The sequence below is a fragment of the Leopardus geoffroyi genome, chromosome C1 (genome assembly GCF_018350155.1).
Source record: "Leopardus geoffroyi isolate Oge1 chromosome C1, O.geoffroyi_Oge1_pat1.0, whole genome shotgun sequence".
Classification (NCBI taxonomy): domain Eukaryota; kingdom Metazoa; phylum Chordata; class Mammalia; order Carnivora; family Felidae; genus Leopardus; species Leopardus geoffroyi.
The window spans coordinates 169,219,196-169,231,877 of NC_059328.1; the positions used below are offsets into that span (position 1 = coordinate 169,219,196).

The window sequence follows — 12,682 nt, forward strand, 5'->3', positions numbered from 1 at the left end:
CAAGCAATGAACTTAAACAAACAAAACTTGATAACTGCCAGGGGTATTGTAATAGTGTTGTATGATGACAGATGGTAGCTACACTTGTGAACACAACATTACATACAAACTTGCTGAATCACTATGTTGCACACCTGAAACTAATGTAACATTGTGTGTCACCTACTTAAAAGAGCACTGTGGAATCAGATCACGTTGGTTTGAATTCACACTACACTTCTTAAATCTGTGATCTTGTGTTCTAACTCGTGTAAACTTCAGTGTCCCCATCTTTAAAATGACGAACATAATGATCTAATGGCAAGACCGTCAGTAGGTTTAAATATGTGCAAAGCTTACATATATATAGTAAATTCTCAACAAATGCTCCGTGTTCTTAAGCCTGCCTCACTTTTCTAATCTCTGTTCTTCATTTGGTTTAAAGTGATTGAATTTAGTACAAGAAAGTAAGTCCTCCAAATGGTACTGATAAGCAGTACACAGAAGCTTTCATATTTTGGACTTCTTAGAAAGGGAGGTGTGAGGTGCTAGAGGAAAAGAACATGGTCTCGTCTTCCGGTTTATCTCATGTCTGGCGCACACTGTGTACTACATGTGGAATTTTGTCACCAAATAGACAATAAATATGAAAATATCCATCTTTTTATTTTTTTTAACTTCCGGCCTCTTTTTTTCGTAAGTGTGCTTTCATTCCATTTTTTTCAGAAAAATTAAACCAGAATGCAAGAGTGCAGTTCCTGATGAAAAATTGAGATTAGTATGAAATTAAAAGTTTGAAGGACTTAAATCTGAAGTACTGAAATAAACCACCTACGAGGTGGTTGTTAGGTCTGCACTTTCGACATTGCTTGTCAGCTCTAGTTCTGATCTGTTACATAACCATGGTGCAATTACCCTATCTACCACCTAACCCTCACAGTCTCACTTGATTATTAGAGAGCTCAGGTGTCATTTTTAAAAAATTGAAAAACAAATTGGTGTTGCATCTCGGCCCTGCCACCACCAAAAGGCAGTCTGCATGCCTTTCGTTAGTAGAACTGTGTGTATAATTTACACGTAAAGCTCTCATAGAGTTATCATCCTAGACAGTATGCCTGGGGATAATGTGGAAATTATGTTCTTTTGTGTAACTGGGAAGGTCTCCAAGATGAGTGCCATTTCTTGGAACTGCAGAATTCTTTTCTCACATGAGCTACATGACAGAGGAGTGTTACACAGCTCACCCATGGATGCTGGCAGCCAAGTGACACCCAAACAGAGTTCCGAGTCTGCATTATGTAATTGGAAATCCCTGCAGTGCAATAACTTTTCAATGTGCCCAATGATCTAAATTAATGTCTCACTTCTACTCAGGGAGAACTAGGCTGCCAACGATTTCATTTTTTTTTTCTCCGTCTCAGTTGAGAGATACAATTTGTCTTAGAGGCAATTGTAATGGATGCTTCTGTGTGTCTGGTTTGCAAAATGAAGGTATGTTTTGTGCTATCCTTTTTGCTTTTCTGCTTAATCCTTTGATATGTGTGGGCTTCATTCCAGTGCTGTGTGTGTGTATGTGTGTGTATTTCTGCATTCAGTTGGTGTGTGGTACTATAAGGTGTCTTGACTATTGTGTGTCACTTTTATGTATTAGGTATGGTTGAATAGTGGCCAAAATATGGGAGGTACTTTTGCTAAGGCAGCAGCTAGTCTTTGGGGGAGAGTCTAAAGATGATGCCGTTGGTTATTTTAGAATTACTACTGTTAGTAGAGTCTGTTTCCTCTGACTCTTTTCCTTTCCGGGATGTGTTTGTCTGTCTTTCGGCTTCATTTCAAAGATATTACTGCTCTTTGATCTAATTTTTCCTAAGTGATTGCTAATCAGTGGCATTTTCACACTCAAAAGAGTATTTCAATGGACCTTATTTCTTTTGGTTCATTCTCAGTCCATGTTTTACCGAAATACAGGACAAGGCTTTCACCAAAGGGAGGTGGTTCTGATTATTTAGAAATTGGCATTTCTAAATGGCATACCCACCATTGGCCTTTCAAGAGAACGTTTCAAGAGAAAAATGTCTTACATGAAAAACAGGCCTGTGCAATCAAAGAGAAGAATACATGCATTATGGAAAACCAGGCTCTTGCTCTATCACTTATAAGCACATCCAGCCCAACTGCCCTAATCTAAGCTTTCACATTCTCTTTCTTGAACGCCAGCAGCAGTCACCTAACTGTTTTCTCCACAACCACTCTGACCCCCGCTAAACTGATTATACACATAATTCATATTGGATCCTGTCAACCTCTTCCTCTTCTCAAAACCACTCACGTACTCAGGCTTAACATTCTTCAGTGGTTTTCCTTTGCGGGTAGGATAAGAAAACAGTCTTACCCACGCTTTCAGGGCGTGGCTCAGTCCACCAGCCTCATCAATGCCCTCCCGGCTGCTGCTTCTCTGAGGTCCAGTCTCACTGGCCTTCCCTTAGGCCCAAAAGGGGCCAAGTTCCTTCCTACCGGTACCCAGATCGTAAATCTTGTAACACAGTAGCTTACACTTCTACACTTCTTATCCTGTTAAGTCCACTCTTTCTTCAGATATTAACTCAATTTTCACTTCCTCAGGGAAGCTTTCCCCATTGACATAATTTGTTCATTTCCTTTTAATGACCTACTCCCATTAGGGCTAGATTTTCCTCCTGTATAGTAGTTTTTACAGTTGTAATTTTATATTCATTTTGTGGAGTGATTGTGATTAATATCCATCTTTTTTTTAAAAAGTTTATTTTGAGAGCGTGAGAGCACGAGCAAGGGAGGGGCAGAGAGATTGAGAGAGAGAGAGAATCCCAAGGAGGCTCTACACTGGCCAGGGCACAGGGCCTGTTGTGGGGTTCAGACTCATGGAACTGTGAGATCACGACCTGAGCTAAAATCAAAAGTCAGATGCACAACTGACTGAGCCACCCAGGGGCCCCATGTCAATCTTTCTTAAAATAGGAAAGCAGAGGTATTTTTGCTTGACTTTGTATCCCACCACCAAATACAATACCTAGAATGTCATAGGGGGCTCCATAAATACCTTTTTTTTTTTTTTTTTTTTTTTTTTTAAATAAGTGAAGAGGGGGCACCTGGGTGGCTCAGTCAGTTGAGCGTCCGACTTCGGCTCAGGTCATGATCTCGTGGGTTTGAGCCCTATGTCGGGCTCTCTGCTGACAGCTCAGAGCCTGGAGCCTGCTTCAGATTCTGTGTCTCCCTCTCTCTCTGCCCCTCCCCTGTTCATGCTCTGTTTCTCTCTGTCTCAAAAATAAATAAACGTTAAAAAAAAAATTTAAAGATTAGAAAATACAGTTGTTAAGCTATTAGAGTGTGTTAGAACTTTTTTTGGTGAGTTGATCTTGGTTATCAAGTTCACTAGCTACACTTGAAAGCAAGATCGCTTAGATTTCATCTGAATGGACTTTATAGGGCAAGTGCCCCAACTCATGAAAGAAAGTGAAACTGGGTTGCATTCCTATCTCCTTGGTGTTTATAAATAGAATTTGGAAAGTGGTCAGCATGTCTGAAATGCCCATATGAGGAAATATATAATCATATTGAAACAGCAGACATGTTTTAGTTCTTACTATGTGGCAGACAGTGTGCTAAGCTCTAAACCTTTGATCACTCATTTATATCCCTAAGTCTTCTGAGGCCTTGGTACGACTGTTAACTGCTTTTCGTAACTGAAGAAACAGAAACACATTATGTTCCCATGCTCACAAAATTAGCGGACTTTGGGAGGTTTGTAGGATTCAAGACCCCAACTCCCATACTGCCTTATTAAATGTAACATTATTGCGGCATCTGGGTGGCTCAGTCGGTTAAGCCTATGACTGTGGCTCAGGTCATGATCTCATGGTTTGTGAGTTCGAGCCCCGCTTTGGGCTCTGTGCTGACACCTGAGAGCCTGTAGCCTGCTTCAGATTCTGTGTCTCCCTCTCTCCCTCCCTCCTTCTCTCTCTCTCCCTCTCTCTCTGCCCTTCCCCTGCTTGTGCTCTCTCTCTTGCTCTCTCAAAAATAAATAAACATTAAAAAAATAACGCTATTAACATCTATGTGTTCCATCTAGCAAGTAGGAGATGAACATTTTGTGTTTTGCCTGAGAAGAAGGAGTAGGAGATGTAAATGAATCTTTAAGAATAGGTACAGATGTTTTGCTGCTCCCCCAGTATAAATAGCATCTGTATTATATTTTTAAAAACATATGAAATAAAAATTAAAATGATAGCCTATTTTATTCTTGCTACTCACTTTTACAACGTTTTGTACTGTTTGAATTTGTACGCTACAATCTTAGCATGGTCTTTCGCATTAAAATTCAGGTATTATTAGTCATAGTGCTATCTTACATTTATGTGGCATTTTACAGTATATTAGCTATTTTCATTTAGATGCTGAATTTAATTTTCCCCAAATACCACCTAAAACAGGAATGGTGATCTCCATTGTAAAGATGTGACGGTGAGAATTCGGCTCTCAAGCGTAGAGTGGATGGCTAGGTTAGGAGAGGTCAGGGATGGCCTCCACATCTTCTGACCCCAAGAGCACCCACCAGCAGCGTTATCATAGAGCCTTTCACGTACCTGCCCCCAAATCCCAGGATTATCTGCTCCTCTGATAGGTGTCTTTATCAACAGGACCTGAGTGCTGTTCAACATACACTGAAATTCTTTGCTGCGTTGTGTTCTCTTTTGTTTCATCTATCTGTAAAATTTAAGTGAAATTCATTAGACGTGATTTGTTTTATGGAAAAGAGAAAAACTAAAGTGTTTTATTTTTTATTTAAAAAGTTTACCTGTCAAGTTATACACATACACATATTTACGTTATATATACTTTATATGTAAGCGTTAGTAATTATTTTATGACTACAACAGAAGTGTGATGGATAGCGTTTTCCTTAGAGCTCAGTAGTATCATGATTTCTAGTAAAAAAATGTCTCGGGGCATCTGGGTGGCTCAGTCAGTTGAGCGTCCGACTTCGGCTCAGGTCATGATCTCACAGTTAGTGAGTTCGAGTCCTGTGTTGGGCTCTGTGCTGACAGCTCAGAGCCTGGAGTCTGCTTCGGATTCTGTGTCTCCCTCTCTCTCTGACCCTCTCCCACTGGTGCTTTCTCTCTCTCAAAATTAATAAACATTAAAAAAATTTTTAAAAATGGTCTTAAACTAAGCTTGGCACTACTGGGAAAAACAACAAAAAATGTTTAAATATATGGTAAAACAATTAAAATGGCATTTTTGTGATAGGTCATATTATCAAGGCACAAATGGTGACATTTTTTAATGTCATAATTATTGTCTTTAATTTTCTGAAAGTCTAGTTTTGAAAAGCTTTCTTTTTTATCTTGCTCTGTTTATACCAAAAGATTAAAAATTTCTTCAGTATAACATTAGCACAAGAAATTAGTGACAACAGCGTAGCCTGCCTGAACTCAAGACCTCTAAAGGTTTACACTGAAGACCTTACACGGTGCAATGAAATTCTACCAGCATATACCAAAGGGCAGTGCAAATAAACTCAGAACAGACTTCTTCAAGGTTGTTTTTTTTCTTATTTGAATAGCCCAAAGTATAATGTGATTTAGATTTCCCATCAAGTTTTGATTCATTTCTGTAGTGTATTATATTGCTATGCTACCACATTGCCTCCCATTGTGGCTAGGAAGATGGGATTTTTATGAGCAGGCAGAAATAGAATAAAGAAACAATTCAGTATTTTTTCCATTCATGCATCCCTAGATGTAAACTGACAAGGTCAGCCAGGAGTTGTATCAGTAGTTACAATTGGTTATCTAAAATCAAAATTACAGGACACGATGTTCTTAAGTCCCAGTTGAAAGCTCAAATGTTGCAATCAATGTTTGTTTCATTTTGCAAAATACTGCAGTTCCTTTTTAACAGTTTTGATCTTTATAAAGAAATTTCACTAGAGACCTAGACAACAGCATGTTGTTGGCCTCCTTCCTCAATGGAGCTGTAAACTTTATTATGTATCAAACTGTCCACAACTGCGGAAAGCCTTTGCTCTTTGGGGAAGGAGAAGACCCAGATGCTGAGAAGACACACAGCATATAATGGCAGTGAACATGAGCTCAGAAGACCTGGGATGGGTCCTAGGCCTGCCACTTGCTAGCCTTGAAATAGGTTCTCCCCTCCCCCCCACCTCCCCCCACCCTCCCCCCCCCCCCCTGCCAAGTACAGTTAATGAGGCCAAGCCTACCTAATTCCCAGAGATGATGGGGCCATGAGGTTCTGTAAGCGATAGTTCTGTGAAGCTTTATGCCAATGTCAGATGGTATCTCCATCATTATTATTCTTTACACAGGACTGACAAATTAACAATTCTTTTTTTCTTGTTTCCTAATATCAGAGGGGATGGTTACTCAGTTGTAAAGCGAATGTTTCAGGAAGTGTAGATCTGGAAAAAACAGATAACAGCACATAAGTTTGGTCAGATCAGGGATGTTGTGATGGTATTTATGTACTTCCTTGCTATCTTTGTTTTTATCTCCACCCCATTGTAGTGCTTTAGATAGCAGAGGCTTTGAGAATGGATATCCCGATTGCATTACTGAGGGTCAAGGTAAGCTTTATATACAATGGTGGCAATTAGTTGTTGGCCATGGCTGATTTCCTCATCATATCTCTCAGAAACTGTCAAGGGTATTTACGATTTTGCTGATCATCAGATATGGATACCCAAATGCCTTGTGGTGGTCTGATTCTATTGCTATCATTATTAACACAAAATGTTAACATAACTCTTTTTGAGTTAGAAAACATAAAAGCCAACCTCACTGAGGGCTGGTAGTGGTGGTGGAATAAACTAGTAACAAGAGGCATCTAATTTTGCTGTTTTTTGCTCTTAAAACTCACTTGGTATCATAGTTAAGAACACACTTGGTCTATATTTCTTATCTCCACACACGGATCAAGACCCCTTGCATTCTTTTCCTTTTTCTTTTCTTTTTTTTTTTTTTTTTTTTTTTTAAGATTGACATATTTTTCGAGTACATAATGCATTCAAATGATTCGAAAATCATGAAGTATACAATACACAGGAAAAGTCATGCTTGGTTTCCTGCCTACATGCTTAATTCACACACATCCTTCCCCGCCATGGATATGAACAAGGTAACCCAGGTATAAGTTTCTTGTGTATATTCACAGAAATAACTTTTTATGCTTATAACCCCATGCAAATATATAAATATACATTGTTTTTCTTAAACACACAGTGTCTTAATACACAGAGTTTGGCACCCTTATTTTTACTTAATAACGCATGCTTACTTTTTGAGGTAGTTCTCACTGCTGTGATTATGTGTATGAAATTATCCCTTTGAAGGGCTAGACCTCAGGATATACTTCTATAATTTTTTATAGTTTTCCTCAGTGAATTTGGGAAAAGCAAAGTAACTGGTTCTTCCAGAAGCTGAGCAAAAAACTGAAAAGAGACATTATCTTGATGTTTTAAGGATGGTGTTTATATCCTTTGGTTATGGCATATGGTGTTTGAATCTCTTGGACATCCATTAAGTGTCTTTCCTATTTTCTAAAGAAAATGATATGTACGAATATGTTTATATCTCTTCCAACTCAACACAATGTAGGTGTAGTAATCTGATGTTAAAAAAAAAAAAAATCACAAAGATCTAATCAAATTTGCCTATAAGCTATATCTAAGAAAAGTCCGGGGCAAAGTTGATGTTCATCATAGAGCTTGAATACCTAGGCATAGCCTGCTTAGAACAGAACCTTCTCTGTTGTAAGTATGTGTTCTGTGAAGAGAAATCATAAGGTTTCTCTATGCTGGTCCTAATGTACCCAGCACATTAGCACATGTTTTCAGCAGAGTTTCGCATAGTTTCCTTTCACTAAGTACAAAAATTTAAAGTTTAAATACAGTTTATAAAATTCAGAATTTTTAATCCTAACATTAAAAGTATATTATAATTAAATTATTTAATATTTTTGAAATACTTAATCTGCTAGAAAAATCACATATTGGTCCTGAATACTGTTTCAGATGGTTTTTAGTTATGTAAATTATTTCTCTCCTGACTGTGTAATTACATGATGGACTGGTTTCTAGGGTATCATATACTTAATGTGAGTTTCTAAAAATGCTTTAATCATATAATTGCTAGTTTATCAAGTAGAAAATATAGGTCTGAGAACACTATCATTATGTCATTATTCTCTACAAAAGACTGTGAAACACACTGAAGAGGCCATTATGAGGCAAATAACAGTTTTCTGTCGTGTCTAAATTTGCAAGGATTAAAAAAAAAAAAAAAAAAAAAAACAGCAAAGGAAATGTCTAAAGGTAAAGAGTTTAAAATCTACCAGGCAATTTATCTTGGGTCTCTCTCTCTCTGGAAAATCAGTGCAGACAAAGGAAGTGAATTGGTAATACTTAGGTCAGGAAAGCTAGTAGATTATCTAATGCCAGGAGTGACGCTAATATTTAATAATTGATTCACTAAATTCCATGTAGAAAGTCTAAAGGGAATTAAATAAACCTGAGACTTAGCGTTTGCGGTAGAATCTAGCTGCACTCTTCTTGTGCTTGTTTTATGAAGTGTACCATGTTCAAGTGGGATTGCAATAGATAATGATTTATATTCATTGGGTTTATACCCAGGAGGAAACCAGACTTGTAATCTGGAATGGCTAAGTGGTTAAATTCAAATCTAATTTTATAGAACTCAAAGATTAAAAAAAAAAAATTCTTTTTTGACTCAGGAGGCGTCATGGGTCAGAAAATTTATTTTCAGCAAAGTCTAGTAAAGTCCAAAGTAAAATACTCCATTGGTGGGTTTAGTATGAGAAGGCAAGACCCTTAAAAAGTCTCTCTCTTTCTGTCGATGTGTATTTGTTACATACACACGCAAATATACACACAGACACATATATATACACATATCCTTGCTCTCCCACTTAAAATGGTGACAGCTAGGGCTCTGAGCAAGAGGAAAACCAAAGCCAGGATGTTAGCTTTATAAGTAAACGGGGAAGGTTGAAGTGATGCTGTAACCTGAAAATCAGATGGTTATTCTGTTAGTGTCGATTCTGCTGTTGAATCTGCTTCATGATTAATACAACCAGTTGATTTCTATTTTCATGCAATAAAAGCATTTTTTCTCCCACAATCATGTTTTTTTTTTTTTTTTTTTTGAGAGAGAGAGAGAGAGAGAGAGGGCACAAGTGAGCGAGGGGCAGAAAGAGAGAGAGAGAGAGAGAAGCGGGGCTCATGTTTTATCCCAAGCGGAGCTCCAGATCAGGAACCATGAAATCATGATCTTGGCCACAGGCGGATGCTTAACTGACTGAGCCATTCAGGTGCCCTACAGTCATGGTTTTAAAAAGATTGTTAAATCACGGTTACATTTTGCTGTTTAATCTTTTGCTTTCCCTTCATCTGTTAAAAAGCAACAAAAACTAATTATTTTTTTAAACGGTGAGTTTTAAAAGATCATAGGTTGCTGAACTGATTGAAAACTGATTCATTGCTAATCATTCTGGTCTTTCAAGGAAACCTGAAACTTGACTAGGTCTTTTGGTGATTCTATGCTTATGCCACTAGCTAGCATGGAGCAGCCCTGGAGTCAGAATGTGTTGACCCAGAATGCGTCAGAATGTGTGGGTTTGAATCCTGGCCCTGCCCCTTACGTCTCCATGACTGACCAACTTTCGTGGCCTCTCTGTACTTCTGTTTCCCTTTTTGTAGAATTGAGATGGTAATAATAAGTACTTCATAGGAGATTAAAGGCCATTCTCTGTGCCGCCCTTTTAACTCAGTGTGGGGCATGTGGTCCAAAATGAGTGAGTGTTAGCTCTTGGTTTTCCTCCTGATAACCCCTCCTGTTCTCCAGGTTTGTGGCTCTCTCCCTCCTGTACCTTCTTCACATGTCTATGATTACCTTTTTCAACAAAATAGTCAGTACTCAAGATAGAATCAGAATTTGTTTAAAAAGTGTCTCTGCCACTTAATAGCTAGCTGGGCAATCTTAAGAAAGTTTCCTTAATTTTTGAGCCTAATTTTTCTCATTTGCAGGACTCTCTTTTCTTGAGTGGATTAAATGACATTTTAAATGTGAAAATACATTAAAACCTGCAAATTAGTAGAGATTATGGTTAGAAATGTGAGCTATAGAAAGACAGAGATACTGTCTTTGTTTATTTCTTTTTTGGAACAGAAGTAATTTTCCTATTTGAACAGATCTTTATTTTGGAAAACTGGAAAATCCAGAAAATCTAGAAGAAGAAAAAAAGCCTATATTTTGTCCACTTAAAGAGAGATACTATTAACATCTCGATGTAATCATTTAAGTTTTACTGGAAATACATTTTGATATCCATTATGTCTTACTTTAGTGTTTGCGTATTGCTAGTGTACCAACAAGCCATGTTTCTTTAAGTCACTGTTGTCAATTTCTTTGTAGAGTAAATAGACTTACTCTATATGTACAAGGCAAAGTTTTTCCTGGTTTATTTGTATGTTTTGTGTGTCTTGTAGCATAACATATGCACAGTCTTTACTTTGCACTTTGGGAGGTGAAAAGTTTTAGACGCTAAAAACTGTCACAAGAAGTCATTTTTAGCTTTACTTTAATCATAAAATCAAGTACCTTTTTACTCTGCTGCATTATAAACAATCAAAATGTTCTGCCCATAGGTATATTTGTTGGTATGTCCTAACTGCAGCAAAATTTGTTATGAAAATTTGAGGTGGAGGAAAGGAAGTTGACGAAACCCTCAGCTTCAAGAATGCAGAAATTTGAAACACCCATGGACTAGCATAATCTGAAACCAATAATCAGTAAAGCTACTGTATAGACCGATATTAATTTTGAATCTACAGATGGTCAAAATGGGTGCAGATGCACATACTTTGAAATAATTTAAATTGGTTAAATCATAGTTTGTTATCAAAATGTCATAGCATGTACAACTAGTTAAGGATAATTAAAAAAAACACACAAGTTGTAGTATAATTTTTGCCAACCACTTCACTCCATTACCAAGTAACCAAAATACTGTATGAGAACGTAAAGAGAAAAAAATAAGAAAAAACCCAGACAATGTTTGATAAGGTACCAAAAAAAAAAAAAAAAAAAAAAAAAAAAAAAAAAAAACCTTCAAAGAAGCAGGATTATAGACATGGAAAAAAACAAAAAACAAAAAAACAACGCAAAAAACCCTATATAGTTAAAAGAGGTCCTCAGTTAAAAAGAAGGCTGGAAGACCAGATTTGAGGCAGCAACGTCCATAGACATGCATATCAGTGAAGTTTGTCAGAACTTAATTTGGGTGGTCACATGAGCTTACTGTGAATACACTTAACGTTTTCATTTGCGAAATATCAGTTGCTATGTGCTGGAACATCCGCTAGGACCTTGAGATGTAAAAACAAAAGACAAAGTTTTTGCCCTCCAGCTAACAGTGTAATGATGAAGACAGGTACATAGATAATTAAAACGTAACGGGGCAAAAGCAGTGATGGTGTTGGGCGCAGGTTATTATGACATCCAAGGGAAAGTCAGTGTAGGAGGTAGGGGAGGGGATGACAGTTTCAGGGAAGGATTCCTGGGGAGGTGACATGGAATTGTGCGACTGTGGGGGCAATAGGCAGAGTGGAGGGTGAGAGAGGTATAAACCAAGCCCTGGAAGTGACAGACTGCAGACTGCTTGCTTGTGTTAGTGCTATGCTGTGGATGCAAAATCTCTGAGATGGGAAGACCGGACGGGTCGGCCGGGAGTAGACACTGTGCAGGAGGACGGTGGCTTTGTGAAGATGCTGGGACTTTATTCTGGAGGGGGAGGGTAAAGTCATTTTAGAGTTTTAAACCTGCAACTTACATTTTTAAATTTGTATTTATTTATTTATTTTGAGAGAGAATGAGTGAGTGGGAGAGGGGCAGAGAGAGAATCCCAAGCAGGCTCCACACTGTCCGCCTAGAGCCTGGTGGGTGGGTGCGTGGGTGGGGAGGCGGGCTTGAACCCACCAACCGTGAAATCATGACCTGAGCTGAAGTCAAGAGTTGGATGCTCAATGGACTGAGCCACCCAGGCGCCCCCAAACCTGCACCTTATGTCTTAGAGAGGTTATCCTGCTATCTCTGTAGAGGGTGGAATTGAGGGCCATGATACATGAAACGGAGAGAATGCTTATTTTCTAGGGCAATCTAGAATCTCCTCATGGAAAATCTTCAGAAAATTAAGAGCAGAGTCTAAAACTTGTCTTTTCCTTTTTGTATGATAATTTTTTCCTTCCCTGTAGATAGAGAAACTTATGGGGGGCAGGGCAGGGAGAGGGGAAAAGAGTAGTAGGGGAAGTAATGAGGCTTTGCTCCCAGCCTTCACCCACAATCAAGGAAAAATGGACACTGTGCTCCTTGGGGGCCACAGAGGTGAAAACAATTACCGCTGGAGCTTTTTTAGAGGCAAAATTTTGATCTGGGTAACTTATTTAGAGGTCACTAATTTAATTGATATGGTAATCCAGTCTTTACTTTTTATCATTTATGTTTCCAGTATCTATAGTGAAGAGCTAGAAAGGATAAGTGTACAGAGTGGTAAAATTAAGGTAGAAGAGTGTAAGATAATAAACACTTTTTTTTTTCACTGCCCAAAAAGAATCGTAAACTATCCTATGGCGGAAAAA

At 38.2% G+C, this 12,682-nt stretch overlaps 1 long non-coding RNA gene across 1 annotated transcript in view; it reads right to left on the bottom strand.

The window, feature by feature from the left end:
- Positions 1-4,228: 4,228 nt before the first annotated feature.
- The window catches only part of LOC123599161, a 29,836-nt gene continuing 21,382 nt past the window's right edge, over positions 4,229-12,682 (bottom strand). The window contains exons 2-3 of the long non-coding RNA XR_006713014.1: positions 6,233-6,430; positions 4,229-4,716 (exon numbers count right to left, since the gene is read on the bottom strand). This is a non-coding gene — a long non-coding RNA (uncharacterized LOC123599161). The remainder of the gene's footprint in view (positions 4,717-6,232; positions 6,431-12,682) is intronic.